Source organism: Sciurus carolinensis, chromosome 1 (genome assembly GCF_902686445.1).
Source record: "Sciurus carolinensis chromosome 1, mSciCar1.2, whole genome shotgun sequence".
Lineage (NCBI taxonomy): Eukaryota > Metazoa > Chordata > Mammalia > Rodentia > Sciuridae > Sciurus > Sciurus carolinensis.
Window position 1 is genome coordinate 162,365,590 of NC_062213.1, and position 13,419 is coordinate 162,379,008.

Genomic DNA, 13,419 nt, shown 5'->3' on the forward strand with positions numbered 1-13,419 from the left:
GACCTGCTACTTCAGTTTTGAGGATCCAGGGGGTCAGGGTTTGCCAAGATGTTCCCTTCAAGCAAAAGGCAGATTATAAAATACAAACAAGCAAGATAAAAGAAAAAAAATCACTTATAAATCCTCTGAAATACCTAAAATCGTTCATAGCATTTATGTCCTTTGAGTTTTTTTCCATTGTACTGAGTATAAATATGATAAATATGGGATTCCACTGCTCATCATGCTGGTGTCTTGTTTATTTATCTATATACTCCTTTACCGTCTACTTTCCTTTTTTGTGATATAAGCGCCATGAGTCAGGTCTTTGTGATACCGCTGTTTACCGGTGACGAGTCCTGCTTCCTCAGGTGTTGAAGTATAACGCCGGAGAAGCACGCCGAGGCAAATGTAGAGTGGAAAATGCAGCTTTATTAAAGAAAAGGAAAAGCAGACTTCTCCCGGGTGGAAGAAGGGGACTCAAAGGCGGAATCCATGGGATGAGCAAATCTTGTCCTTCTTATGGGTTTCATTCTCCCATCTCTTTTCCCCCTTATCTCCTCCCTTCCTGCCCACTGGATTAGGCCTGGTTTTGAAATGTAAAAAGCAAAAGCGGATGGGGCAGAGGGAGGGTCAAGGTGTCTCAGACAGGCAAGGGCCCAGGGGGCATTAATTAGCACCTTCTTGCCTGCAGTCTCTGGCAAGGGCAGGTGAATTTGGTTATCAATGGGTTCTGCATGTCCTTGATATTCCATTCTCCCATGGCAGTCTCCAACTTCCAGAGGCGGATGGCTTGATGGCCTCTATTTTCTCGATCTGACCCGATTTCCTATTTCTACACTAACTGCCTGTCCCCAATTCTGGCTTCATTCCCCCCTCTAATCTTAGGAACTCCATGCTGCTGGGGAAGGGGGTCGATGACCGCTCTGACTTCTTCGAGCTGAAAGTGGACGGCGAGGGGCAAGCAGCTTGGAGTTCCTTTTTATAAATCGGGTCGATCGAGGGGTCCATGGTAAAAGTCTGGTTGAAGAGTGATAGGTTGGAGGGTCATTTGAGAGATGGGCGGTCTATAAGAGAAACAAGAAGTTATGAGTACTGGGATAAGATTAATGCAACAGTAAATGCCACAGCATAGGAACACACCAATGAGTATGATGATGATTATAGAGACTAATAATGTTTTCCACCAGGAGGTACCAGAGAACCAGGAGCTAAGAATTTGTTCCCATAATGAGTCTGGGGAGGACATGGCCTCTATCTGAGAATGTAAATCTTTAAGAATGTCAGTTACATTGTTAGAGTTGTCAGGGATGTAAACACAGCGTTCAGTTCTAACAATAGCACAAGTACCGCCTTGGGCTGCAGTGAGGATATCTAAAGCCATTCGGTTTTGTAAGACAGCTTTCCTCATGAGTGTCACTTCTGTGTTAAGGAGAGAAATGCTTTCTTCAACGTCATGGAGGGCGGTTTGGGTATAATTGTTTAGAGTCTCCACATGCCACATTACACTTTCTAAACCAATTTGCGGGATAAACATTGAAGCTAAATGATCATACCAACGAAAAACAGATCGTCCCCATCTATGTTTGAGATTGGGGAGATTTGCTGGCTGTTCTATACTTGGGGTCCATCTCCCTTGCATCCAGGGGTACCCAATAGTACATCTTCCTATCCAGCCTGGGGGAAGCCAGGGCCATAAGTTAGTTCCACATATCCATTGTGTTCCATTGGGTGCTGGCCAGCTAATTTCAGGCCTAGAGAGCCAACTAGTTCCAAACCAATCATTGGCTTGTAAAATTACAATTTGTTGGCATTGTGACTCTGGGGTCCATCCTAATTCTCGAGTATTATTAGGCCATATATCATAAGTATGGTTATGTTGTTCCCAACAGATTGGGGCCTTTTGGTTTAGATGCCCAATGGTGGGTGTAAGCCAGAAATTTCCGTCCCAAACCTGATAATAACCATCTTTGTATCTGTGACATATTGGTGGCGGTGGTGGAGAGTTAGAAGTGAATGGGCCTGCATGTGACTTAACAGCCGTAGAAATTTGAACATTGGTCTGCTCTAAAGTGAAAGCCTTTTTATGACCTGGTAGTGATAGAGTTTCATTGATAGGCCATAAGCTAACATTGGCATGAGTAGCAGTTTGTAAGGAGGGTTTTTCCTTCTTTTGTTCTAATATTAAGGACTGTAAATTTGTCCAGTCATTTCCCTGTAAAGGAGATACCCACCAAGGTAGTCCAGAGGTGCTGGAAAGGGGTAATAGTCCACATATCCAGCAATTATCTTTTTGTAATTTAGTGGCATATTGCTGGGCCCAATTTAGGAAAGAATTAGTTTCAGTGGATCTGCCTACAATAATAAAGAAAGAGAGGAGGAAAAGTTTACATATCACCATTGTCTCTGCAGAAGAGATATTTTAGGTCCTCTATCGGAGTGCAGGAGTATCGCTCCTCAGTTCCTTGGGAGGAAGTTTCTTTGGGAGTCGACTCAGGATGGCAGGCTTTAACTCGAGAGTGGTGAATCCAGTTCTCTTGTCCCAGCACTTTTACTGCAGAGGGGGTAGATTCTTTTTTTTTTTTTTTGCGGTACTGGGGATCGAACTCAGGGCCTTGTGCTTGCAAGGCAAGCACTCTACCAGCTGAGCTATCTCCCCAGCCCGAGGGGGTAGATAAGATTACAGGAAAAGGTCCTTTCCAAATAGGGTCTAAATTTGGAGAACTTGAAGGTAAGGTTTTTATCATGACTAGATCTCCAGGCTCATACAGAGGTAGAGAAGTGATTGGCTCAGATGCAGGATATTTACAGATTTCAGTTTGAAATTTGGCCAACTTTGTGATATGAGCCACTAAATCTGCAGTTTCCTGATCTTTAAGGATATCATTTCTTAGGAATGGTCTTCCATATAGGAGCTCAAGTGGGCTGAGCCCTAATGTTTTGGGGGTATTTCTGATTCTGAGTAGGGCTAGAGGAAGCATTTTAGGCCATGGGTAGTGAGTTTCTTGAGTGAGTTTTCTTAGGTGCCTCTTTAGGATGTCATTAGTCTTTTCTACCTTTCCCACTGGGGCCTCCATGCACAGTGGAGATGGTACTTTATGCCTAAGGCTTTTGATATTCCCTGAGTGACAGCAGCCTTAAAAGCAGCTCCATTGTCACTTTGGAGACTGCGGGGCAGACCAAATCGAGGAATTATTTCCTGTAATAAGGCTTTGACTACTTCTCCTGCCTGTTCAGTTCTGGAGGGATAGACCTCAGCCCACCTTGTAAATTTATCTACCATAACCAATAAATATTGAAATCCATTACTTTTTGGCATGTGAGTAAAATCAAGTTGCCAGTCTTCTCCAGGGAATTGTCCTGTTCTTTGTAGCCTTGGGGGCTTTTTGGTAGAGTTAAGGGGGTTATTCCTTTGGCACATTTCACAGGCTTTGACTATTTGTTGGATTGTTTTTGAAATATGCTTCCCTTCAAATATCTCTTGAGTTAATTTGAGAGTGTTTTCTTCTCCCAGATGGAAGGATTGATGTAGGGTGTGTAAAATCTTCCACTGGGAGTTAGCAGGTAAGTAGAGTTTGTTATCTTCCATTTGAATCCACCCAGAGGGCAAGAGGTTACCTCCTCTAGATAAAGCCTGCTGTGTTTCCTCCTGGGTGTATTGGGGCCTTATCTCTGGGGGAGGACCTGTCCATATCAGAGGGGCTAAAGTTGTCATTTGTTGTAGAGTCCCCTTAGCAGCCTCTTTGGCTTTGCTGATCTGCTCGTCTATTGCCTTCTGTTATTTCATCTATTCCTTTTTGATGTCCAGGGCAGTGAATTACTGCTACCTCTTTGGGTAAATGGACAGCTTCTAATAGTTTTGAGATCTGTTTATAGTTTTTTATAGCTGTTCCCTCAGTTGTTTGAAATCCTCTTTCTTTCCAAATTGCTGCATGTGCATGCAGGATTAGGTAGGCATATTTAGAGTCAGTATAAATATTAATTCTCTGTTGTTTCCCTAGTTCCAGGGCTCTTGTTAGGGCTATCAATTCTGCAAGTTGTGCGTTTGTGCCTGGGGGCAAAGATTGCGCTTCTAAAGTGTTATGTAAAGTCACCACAGCATATCCAGCTTTGCGTTCTCCTTGTTCCACAAAGGAACTTCCATCAGTGAACATGGTGAGGTCTGGATTAGACAGGGGAAGGTTTTGAAGGTCTTCTCGGGCTGAGTAATTCATGGCTAGGACCTGTTGGCAGTCATGTTCAGGACTTTCCTCTAATGTTTCTGGTAGGAAAGTAGCTGGATTTAAAGTCAAACAAGTCCTTATTTGAGTTATGGGTCCTTCCAGAAGTAAAGCCTGATATTTTAGAAGGCGACTATCTGAAAGCCATAGTCCTCCTTTCGAGTTTAAAATTCCTGAGAGATCATGGGAAGTGTAGACAATAAGGCCTCTTCCCAGGGTGATTTTGATTGCCTCAGGGACTAGTAGAGCTACAGCTGCAATTACTCGTAAACAGTGGGGCCATCCCTGAGATACCATATCAAGTTCCTTGCTGAGATAGGCTACTGGTTGTTGAATAGGTCCATTCTTTTGTGTTACCACTCCTAGGGCTATTCCTCCTCTTTCAGTGACAAACAAGTTAAATTTCTCCTTAGTAGGTAAACTAAGGGCAGGGGCTTGGAGTAAGGCCCTTTTTAATGTCTCAAAGGCTTTAATATGTTCTGGTTCCCATATTAGGTTGGTTGCTCCTTGTTGTAAAGTTTCTTTCAGAAGACTGTAAAGAGGCTTAGCTAATTCCCCATACCAGGAATCCAAAGTCTGCAGTATCCAGTTATTCCTAGGAAGCCTCTGAGTTGCCTTAGGGTCTGAGGCAGAGGTATTGTCCTATGGGAGTTATTCTTTCCTGTCCTAGTTTGCGGACTCCTTGAGATAGTTGTAATCCTAAATATTGGACCTGTTGCTGACATAATTGAGCTTTCCTTTTGAGACTTTATAGCCCTGATTGGCTAAGAAGTTTAAGAGCTCTGTAGTAGCTTTCTGACATTCCTCCTGGGTGGGGGCGCATAGCAGGATGTCATCCACATATTGGAGAACAATTGCAGATGTCTTATCTCTGAATTCTGTTAAGTCCTTAGCCAGAGTTTGTCCAAATAGGTGGGGGCTATCTCTAAATCCTTGGGGTAGTACTGTCCAGGTCAGTTGAGATCCACTATCTGGTTCCTCAAAGGCAAACAGATACTGAGACTGAGAATCCAGAGGTATGCAAAAGAAGGCATCTTTTAAATCTAACACAGTAAACCAAGCGGCAGTTGCTGGAATCTCAGATAGCAGAGTATATGGATTAGGAACTACTGGGTGGAGGGGAACAACTGCTTCATTAATTATTCTGAGGTCTTGGACTAAACGCCATTCCCCATTTGATTTTTGAACTCCCAAAATTGGTGTATTGCATGGGCTGTTACAAGGTACTAAAAGTTTCTGCTGTTTGAGGTTCTGGATGATTTTTAATAAGCCCTTTTTTGCTTCTGGGCGTAGCGGGTATTGTCTCTGATGTGGAAAGACAGAGGGATCCTTTAAGACTATTTTAACTGGGATTGCTCTTTTTGCCCGTCCAATCTTGCCTTCAGTGGCCCATACCTCAGGGTTTATATCGCATTCTAGTAGAGGTAAACATAATGATCCTTGTGGTCCCAAATTCATTGTAATGGAAGTCTGAAGTTTTGAAAGTAAATCCCTTCCCAATAGAGGGGTAGGGCATTCTGGCACTATCAGGAATGCATGAGAAAACATCATCCTATCCCACTCACAACTCAGTGGGGGAGTAAACTTTCTGGTAATAGGCCGTCCAGACACCCCTTGGACCGTTATAGTATTAGAGGAAAGAGGTCCAGGATAAGAGGTGAGCACTGAAAAACTAGCGCCAGTATCTAAGAGGAAGTTGACCTCTTGGCTCCCTACGGAGAAGCATACCCTGGGCTCATGTGTAGTGATAGGAGTTACGGGAGCCATTAGAATTGGCCCCGGGCCCCGTCAGGCCTGTGTGGAAGAGTCTGGCCTCAAGGACCTACGCCCCTGAGGACAGTCACTTTTCCAATGATTGCCTTGACACTTGGGGCAGGGCTCCGGTGGTGGCCGTTTGGCTTGGGGACATTCCTGTTTGAAATGTCCCTCCTTTCCACAACGGAAACAAATCCCTTTTGTGGGCTGAGGTACATTCCGTTTTCCTCCTTTATCACCCGGGAAGCTAACTCCTCTTAGGGCTAAGACCAGCGCTTCAGTTTTTCTTCTGTCTCTACGCTCTTTTTCCTTCTTTTCCTCTACATCTCGATTATAAAAAACGGAAGTTGCAAGTCGGAGGATATCATCTAAGGATTGATCAGGGCCATATGCCAATTTTTGTAATTTCCTCCGAATGTCTGGGGCCGACTGAATGATAAATTTGTCCTTTAAAAGTAAATGGCCCTCTGTGGATTCAGGATCCACGGTGGTGTGTTTTCTCATTGCCTCCCTGAGTTTCTCCATGAAAATAGCCGGGCTTTCTTCGGGACCTTGTGTAATTTCAGAAACCTTAGAATAGTTAATAGGCTTCTGTTTGATTCTCCTAAGGGCCTCAAGGACTAACATCTGGAAGTGTCTGATCTTCCAAGCATCCTGTTCATCGTTTGGGTCCCAGTCGGGGTCATTTCTTGGAACTGCCTGTGCTCCCGATGGATAGTTGGGTTTAGATCTAGTTTGGGCTCCTGGGGCATGAGCAAGGTGTAGGTCATCCCCAAATTGTTCAGCTGCTTTCAGGGTGGCTTCCTTCTCATTGGAGGTTAAAGTCTGGTTAAGTAACAGGATAATATCTTTCCAGGTGAGGTCAAACACCTGGCATAGGTTTTGAAACACCTCAATATATTTATCTGGATCTTCTGAAAATTTCCCTAGGTCTGTTTTTATCTGTCTTAGGTCTTGGAGGGAGAAGGGGTTGTATACTTTAATTGGTCCAAATTCTCCTCCCGGCATCTCCTGGAGAGGTAGTACATTTGATCTGTCCATTGGGGCAGATGGAGAAGGACCAGGGTATGGAGGACAGGAGGCCTGCTGATGGACTTTAGCAGAAAATTCCTTTCCCTCAGTAGGTGACTCTTTAAGGCTTTCTTCCTTTAGAGTAGTGGTTCTGGCTGAATCTATTTTACATTGTTGGCATAATTTGGGGTCTTCCCTTAGAATAAAGAAGATCTGAACATAAGGTACCTCACACCATTTTCCTTCCCTTTTGCAAAATCTATCAAGCTGTAAAATGGTATTAAAATTTATACTTCCCTCGTGGCCAAGATTCTCCATCAGAGAGTTTATATTGAGGCCAGGCCTGGCAGCAGAAGAAAATGAGGCGCTTTTTCTTGAGTGTCTGTGGGTCAAATTTGTCCCAGTTTTTCAGTATGCAGGCTAGTGGTGAACCTGGCAATACTGTTGAGAGTGAAGCTCCCATCTAAGTGGAAGAAAAGAAAAATAGACCTCAGGCGCCCGCGCCGGAGACCATTTTTAGGGACGTCTCCCTAAGTTTGAGCTTCAATCCGGTCCAGAAAACCCGTCTCTCACTACCTGGCTTTGCCAAAGTGATTTCTGGCCTTCTTTGGCAAAGTGCTAGGGTTTCTAGTTTGCCCTGTGCTAGAGACCCTGGGAGGATTCAGACTTAAGGGCATTACTGCTTTCCTCCCTGCCACTATAAATTCCTACAACAAAAGAAGAATTGTACATCTTCTTGCCTATTTTGTAGACTAAAGGGATCTCCAAAGGGTGAGGGGGACACCTATTGATTGTTAGACATATAATACCCTGTTCTCTGAGGGATTCAAGGGAGGGGTTGAATTAAAGTATACATCCTCCTTGCAGCTTAGAACACACTGAGCACCTTTAAGCACAGGAAAACTTTAAACAAACTAGCAAAGACTAAATATGCAAACAAAGATAACCTGAGCACTTTCCTATTGATTTTCCTATGATCCTACTATCTGAATGTTTAATGTCTGATCGGCGAGCAAAGGGGAAACATCCAGGAGGGAATGGATGTCTGTGGTGTGCTGCACGGCCCATACGGAGGCAAATGTAATTGGCGCTTTCCCTCAGTGCCGTTTGTCTACTGATCACCTTGGATACCCCTTAGGGCTGTCGGGAGGGGGAGTCCAGAGAAGGAACCTTTGGGGTCCACCCGAGAGTAGCCCGGGCCGAGAACCCCTCAGTTGTTCCAACCTTTCCTCCGCCTCCACGCATCCTGGGCGGATCAGGACTAGGGACACTGTGTACTCACGGCAATTGCGCTCCGGGCCTGGACAGAAAAGTAGGAAACGGCTTCAGCAGAGCCCCAACGTGCCTGCAGAGCAGGGGATTGGAAACTTGCCTGAGCCGAGAAACCTCTCACCCGAGTCTTAAGAATGGCGGCTGCACTAGTTGCATTTAAGTAGCCGACGGGTGCCCATTTTGCCCTCCAGAAACAAAGAGACAGAAAGATGCACCTCGGACAGATTGGGGTTCGTGAAGAAAAGCTCACTTACCTCGGCGTAGATCTCGGTGGGACCTCCAAATCTGATACCGCTGTTTACCGGTGACGAGTCCTGCTTCCTCAGGTGTTGAAGTATAACGCCGGAGAAGCACGCCGAGGCAAATGTAGAGTGGAAAATGCAGCTTTATTAAAGAAAAGGAAAAGCAGACTTCTCCCGGGTGGAAGAAGGGGACTCAAAGGCGGAATCCATGGGATGAGCAAATCTTGTCCTTCTTATGGGTTTCATTCTCCCATCTCTTTTCCCCCTTATCTCCTCCCTTCCTGCCCACTGGATTAGGCCTGGTTTGAAATGTAAAAAGCAAAAAGCGGATGGGGCAGAGGGAGGGTCAAGGTGTCTCAGACAGGCAAGGGCCCAGGGGGCATTAATTAGCACCTTCTTGCCTGCAGTCTCTGGCAAGGGCAGGTGAATTTGGTTATCAATGGGTTCTGCATGTCCTTGATATTCCATTCTCCCATGGCAGTCTCCAACTTCCAGAGGCGGATGGCTTGATGGCCTCTATTTTCTCGATCTGACCCGATTTCCTATTTCTACACTAACTGCCTGTCCCCAATTCTGGCTTCATTTGTCTTGTTCATTACTACATAACTGGCACCTAGGATGCAATTGGTGCTCAAGAATTTTTCTCTCTCTGTGTGTGTAATGAAGTATACTATACACACTGTTTTTTTTTTAAACTGCATTTTGATTCATTGTACACAAATGGGGTACAATTTTTCATTTCTATGGTTGTACATGGACATAGGGTAAAGATATCTGTCTCAGTCTATCTAGTTCAGTCTATCTCACACTATTTTGTAGTTAGCTATTTTCAACTAATTTTCAGACACTTCAGGTTATATTTCATCTTTCTTAGAATGTGTCACTCCAGAAATCCTGTGAAAGCAGAGAGTTCCCAAACTCCAAAGACTACTACTACCTGTGTAGCTTCTGAACCAAGAAATTTGAGTTTTTGGTAGCCCTTAAGTCTCTCTCCTTTTGGCCAGTACCGCTTTAGAATCTTCAGCTTGTACAGCCTTGTTCTGATCATTGTTTAAACGACCCAACTCGGCCAAAGTATCAAGGACATGAATAAGTTAACTCACTCCCCGGCAAATCACCCAGCCCAAAGCCACGTCCTCCTCCAACCACACGGGGGCGCTATGGCGCCGTAGTCCGCACAGGGACCGAAGTCCCCCAGGGAGGACGACTCTGGGCGGGAGTATTGACTGCCCGGGGTGGGCGGAGAAAAGGCTCGGGCCGAGCCGAGGGCAGGAAGTGGGGAGGTGGGGCTTCTCGGAGGGGTGTGCGCTTGCGCAGAGGTGGGTCGGAGGATCCCGGGTTTCGCCACTGGTAGAGTCTGTCCTCACGGTGACGCCTTTGCCCTCTTCTTCCGTGTTGGGCGGGGCGGAGGGGAAGGGGCGCCGTGTGGGAGCTTGGGGAGGGTGGGGCAGGGCAAGGAGGAGCGCCGGGTGAGAAGGGGACCTGTGAGGACATGGCTGGGCTGGGTGGCGAGGCCTGGGGCGCGCGCGAGAGGGCAGGTGCGAGGGCACAGCCTGGTCCTCTCCCGACCGGGATGCCACGGCGCAGAGTTGGAAGTTGGCCCAGCGGCGGTGTTTTCCGGGAAGCTCCCTTCCTTCCCTCCCCCGCAGACTTTCCTTCTCACCAGCTGCTCTTTAAGTGTTTGCTTGCTAACGCAGGATTGCGCGCCTCACCCGGACACCTTCACCTGTCCAAACCTCTTCTGGTCGCTTAAGGCATCTCAGTGTCAGCCCCTCGCTCTTCTCTTCTTTCTGAAGGAAGAAAAAAGTTATCCTGCCTATACTCGGCAATAAAAACCAGAAAATTTCCTGTGTAAACCTTTCTGTAGAGTTGTAATAGTTTCTTTATGAACTTGTTTATGAAATATCACTTTTTTACTATTTAAATGTCACCTGTGTGTGTTAAATGGAGCAACAGTTTTACTGTGCCATGCAAACCTCAGCAAAAAATGTTAGTCCAGGGAGATGAAAGTATCTCATTGAAATTCAGGAGTTGATCAACTATAGTGACTCCCACCAAGGCCTTGTAACCCTCACTAAAAGGGTTTAGGTTCATATCCGTCATTCTTTGGCAGGGTGAAAGGGTGCAGTGTGGCATTTGGAAGCTTAAGAACCCTGTCTGCTGTCTTACAATTTTTTTTAAAAAAAGATTTCCATCATGTGTGTACTTTGCTTGAATGATTATTTTAAAGTGCATGTCCTATTTTTGCCAATCTGACAGCTGTTTCCATAGAAACTAGAGAAGAAATAGTCATTTTCAGCGAGAGTTGTTAAAACTGTCTTCCAGTCTTTAGCTGTGAGTGCCAGTGAGTGCTGTACTTGCTCATTCTGATATGATACTTAAAAGAATTAAGGATCTGAAATGATCTTAGAGGCTAACAATTCAAATTGCTTAATTTTCTCACATCATTAATTTAGTAATCCTAGAAGTCTGCCTGCTATGTTTGTTGACCTGTCACAATTCTTTAAAAAGAATATGTCAGTCCTAATTCTTTCATAGGTATTGTATTGTCTAGTGATTGGCTCTTTGAAAATGTATAAATAGATTTCTTCCCCCATTCTTTACCCTATTTTAAGGATAAACCAGGATTACAAAATATCAGGTACTATTTCTATATAAATGACACTTGATTGTCAGTGATATAAATGGTAATGATTTTAATTATATATGGGTATTGTTTGGGGCTTTTTCTCTGTCAGTAGGATGCTTAAATTTTTTTTTCACACAGGTTATGAGGGATGAGCAGGAGTTTACTTGTCAAAGTTAAGCAGTATGAATAGATGCACATAGGCATAGATATGAGAGCTTTCTTTTCTGAGGGGTATAAGTGAAGCAGAGATTCTGAAATTTAGGAATGGGTGAAGGAAGGTTGGGAAAAGTGCCTGGAGAATACTGAGAGACAGCATTATGAAGTTTATTGAGGCCTATAGAAAACTAATGAAAGTAAAACAAAGTTGCTTGGTTTGGGGTTTACAAAAGTAATACATCCTGTAAAAAATTAAACTGCACAAAATATATAAGATGGAAATACTATATCCTATGACCACCATCCTGCCACCAAAGTAGTTGTTATGAATAGTAATCTACCTTAACATTTACTTATTTTTTATACATTAGCACATATTATCATTACTATTCTTACAAATTGAGTAGGTTTTTTCGTTTTGTTCTCTTTAATATCCCTACCACCCTGAATTATGTCTATCGTGTAGTAGGAACTCATTGAATATTGAATGAATAAAGAAACGAATGAATAATAAAATCCAGAGGACAAAAACTGAATGAAATATATGAATATTTGTTCAAGGTGGTCAAGAAACTTTTTTTTTTTTATGTTGGTTGCCAGCATTTTACAATTGACAATTTTAAAGTCTGAATTTCTGCTGGTAGTTTTTAGACATTTGGGAACATTAAACTCAAATTCCATTATACTTGTATCTCCTTTTAATTAGAGACGAATCTGTGTTCACTTAAGTGTGACTTTACTGATACTCACCTTCCTGAATCCCACAAACCTGCTGTTCAGTATAACCACTGTCACACACAGTATGGCCATTTAACTTTAATTAATTAAAATTAAGCTAGCTAAAAAATCTGTTTCTCAGATGTTCTAAGTGCTCAATAATTACATGTAGAGACTACCATATTGGACAGTACAGATGCAGAATATTTCCATCACTGTAGAAAATTTTGTTACGCAGTTACTGCTTTAGACCTTTCAGTTTGCCTCTCCTGCTATACAGTTTTTGCAAGTAGCATTTGTTGTAATTATTTCTTAAATTTGCATATTTATTTCTCATGACATGGATCTCCATTTTTTTGACTGTCTAGTCTTTAGCACTGTATGATTTTATGTGAATTATGGCACTAGATTCTGTTGTCTAATCTGCATTTTAGAAAAGTTGCCTTAACTCGAGCTTGGGGAATGACCTGGAGTGGAAGAGATTGTGGCAAAATGAGGCCAAATGGTTGGAGAGTGTATCACAAGCAATGCAGAGCCTAGGAACTGGATTGACAGGGTGTAAATACGCAGGACTGATTTAACGTGGGCTTAGATCTTTTGGATGTTAAAGTCACTATAGAGATAATTCAGCATTTTCTGAAACTGTTGCAGTGCTGTAAATTGGGAAGTTTGTATAGAAGGAACCTTAAGGTGGTTTCAATAAAGAACATGTGTAATACTAAAATGTTATTATTTTGTATATAAATGAATGTGTAACTGTTTCAGACCATGTTAAGTGTCTTAGAGATCATCTATTTTCAAGGTACTCAATGAAGAGAGGGAATTATTTTTGGAATAAAGTAGAAGCTTATGAGGCACAATTAAATGTAGAAAGTATACAGGTAATCACTTAGGACTAGGATGTTCTTAATCATTCATTTTCTCTCTGTCTCTATCTCTTGCTGGCTTCATGGTCTGTCCCTTGTGTCCTTTTTACACATGTATTCCATTGTCCTTTCTGTATATCCTCTTGCAAAGCTTTGGGTTTGCAGTTCTTGCTTGTATACTGCTTTGTATTTCCCTAGCACCAGCTATCTTCCCACTTTATATAAACCCATATATTCTTAGGCTGGATGCTGTCTTACATAAAACTTTCTCTATATCAGATATCCAGTCTTAGCTCTGTGGTCAGTTGTAGGAGTCATTAGGGACAACCATGACTCTTTAGGTGCATCCCCTAAGTTGATGTTGTGATTGGGCAAGAATCTAAAGCTTATCTACCATAGTAAATCATCAGATTTGAACTAAAGGAAGGAAAATGGGTTTGTGCTGTTTTTGCAGTTTGATTTCCAGTAGAAGAACTTAAATAAATTTTGCCATTTGAAATAATTCTTCTGAATTTTTTTGTCTCTTTACATCTACCCAAATGGCATAAAGAATTATGGTTGTCTCAACTAGA

At 43.2% G+C, this 13,419-nt stretch overlaps 1 protein-coding gene across 1 annotated transcript in view; it reads left to right on the forward strand.

Annotated features, from left to right (window-relative positions):
• The first annotated feature begins 9,793 nt into the window (after positions 1-9,793).
• Positions 9,794-13,419, forward strand: part of Oma1 (OMA1 zinc metallopeptidase) — a 61,355-nt gene continuing 57,729 nt past the window's right edge. The window contains 1 exon segment of the mRNA XM_047529291.1: positions 9,794-9,847. The gene's annotated coding sequence lies outside the window, so the exon portion shown is untranslated.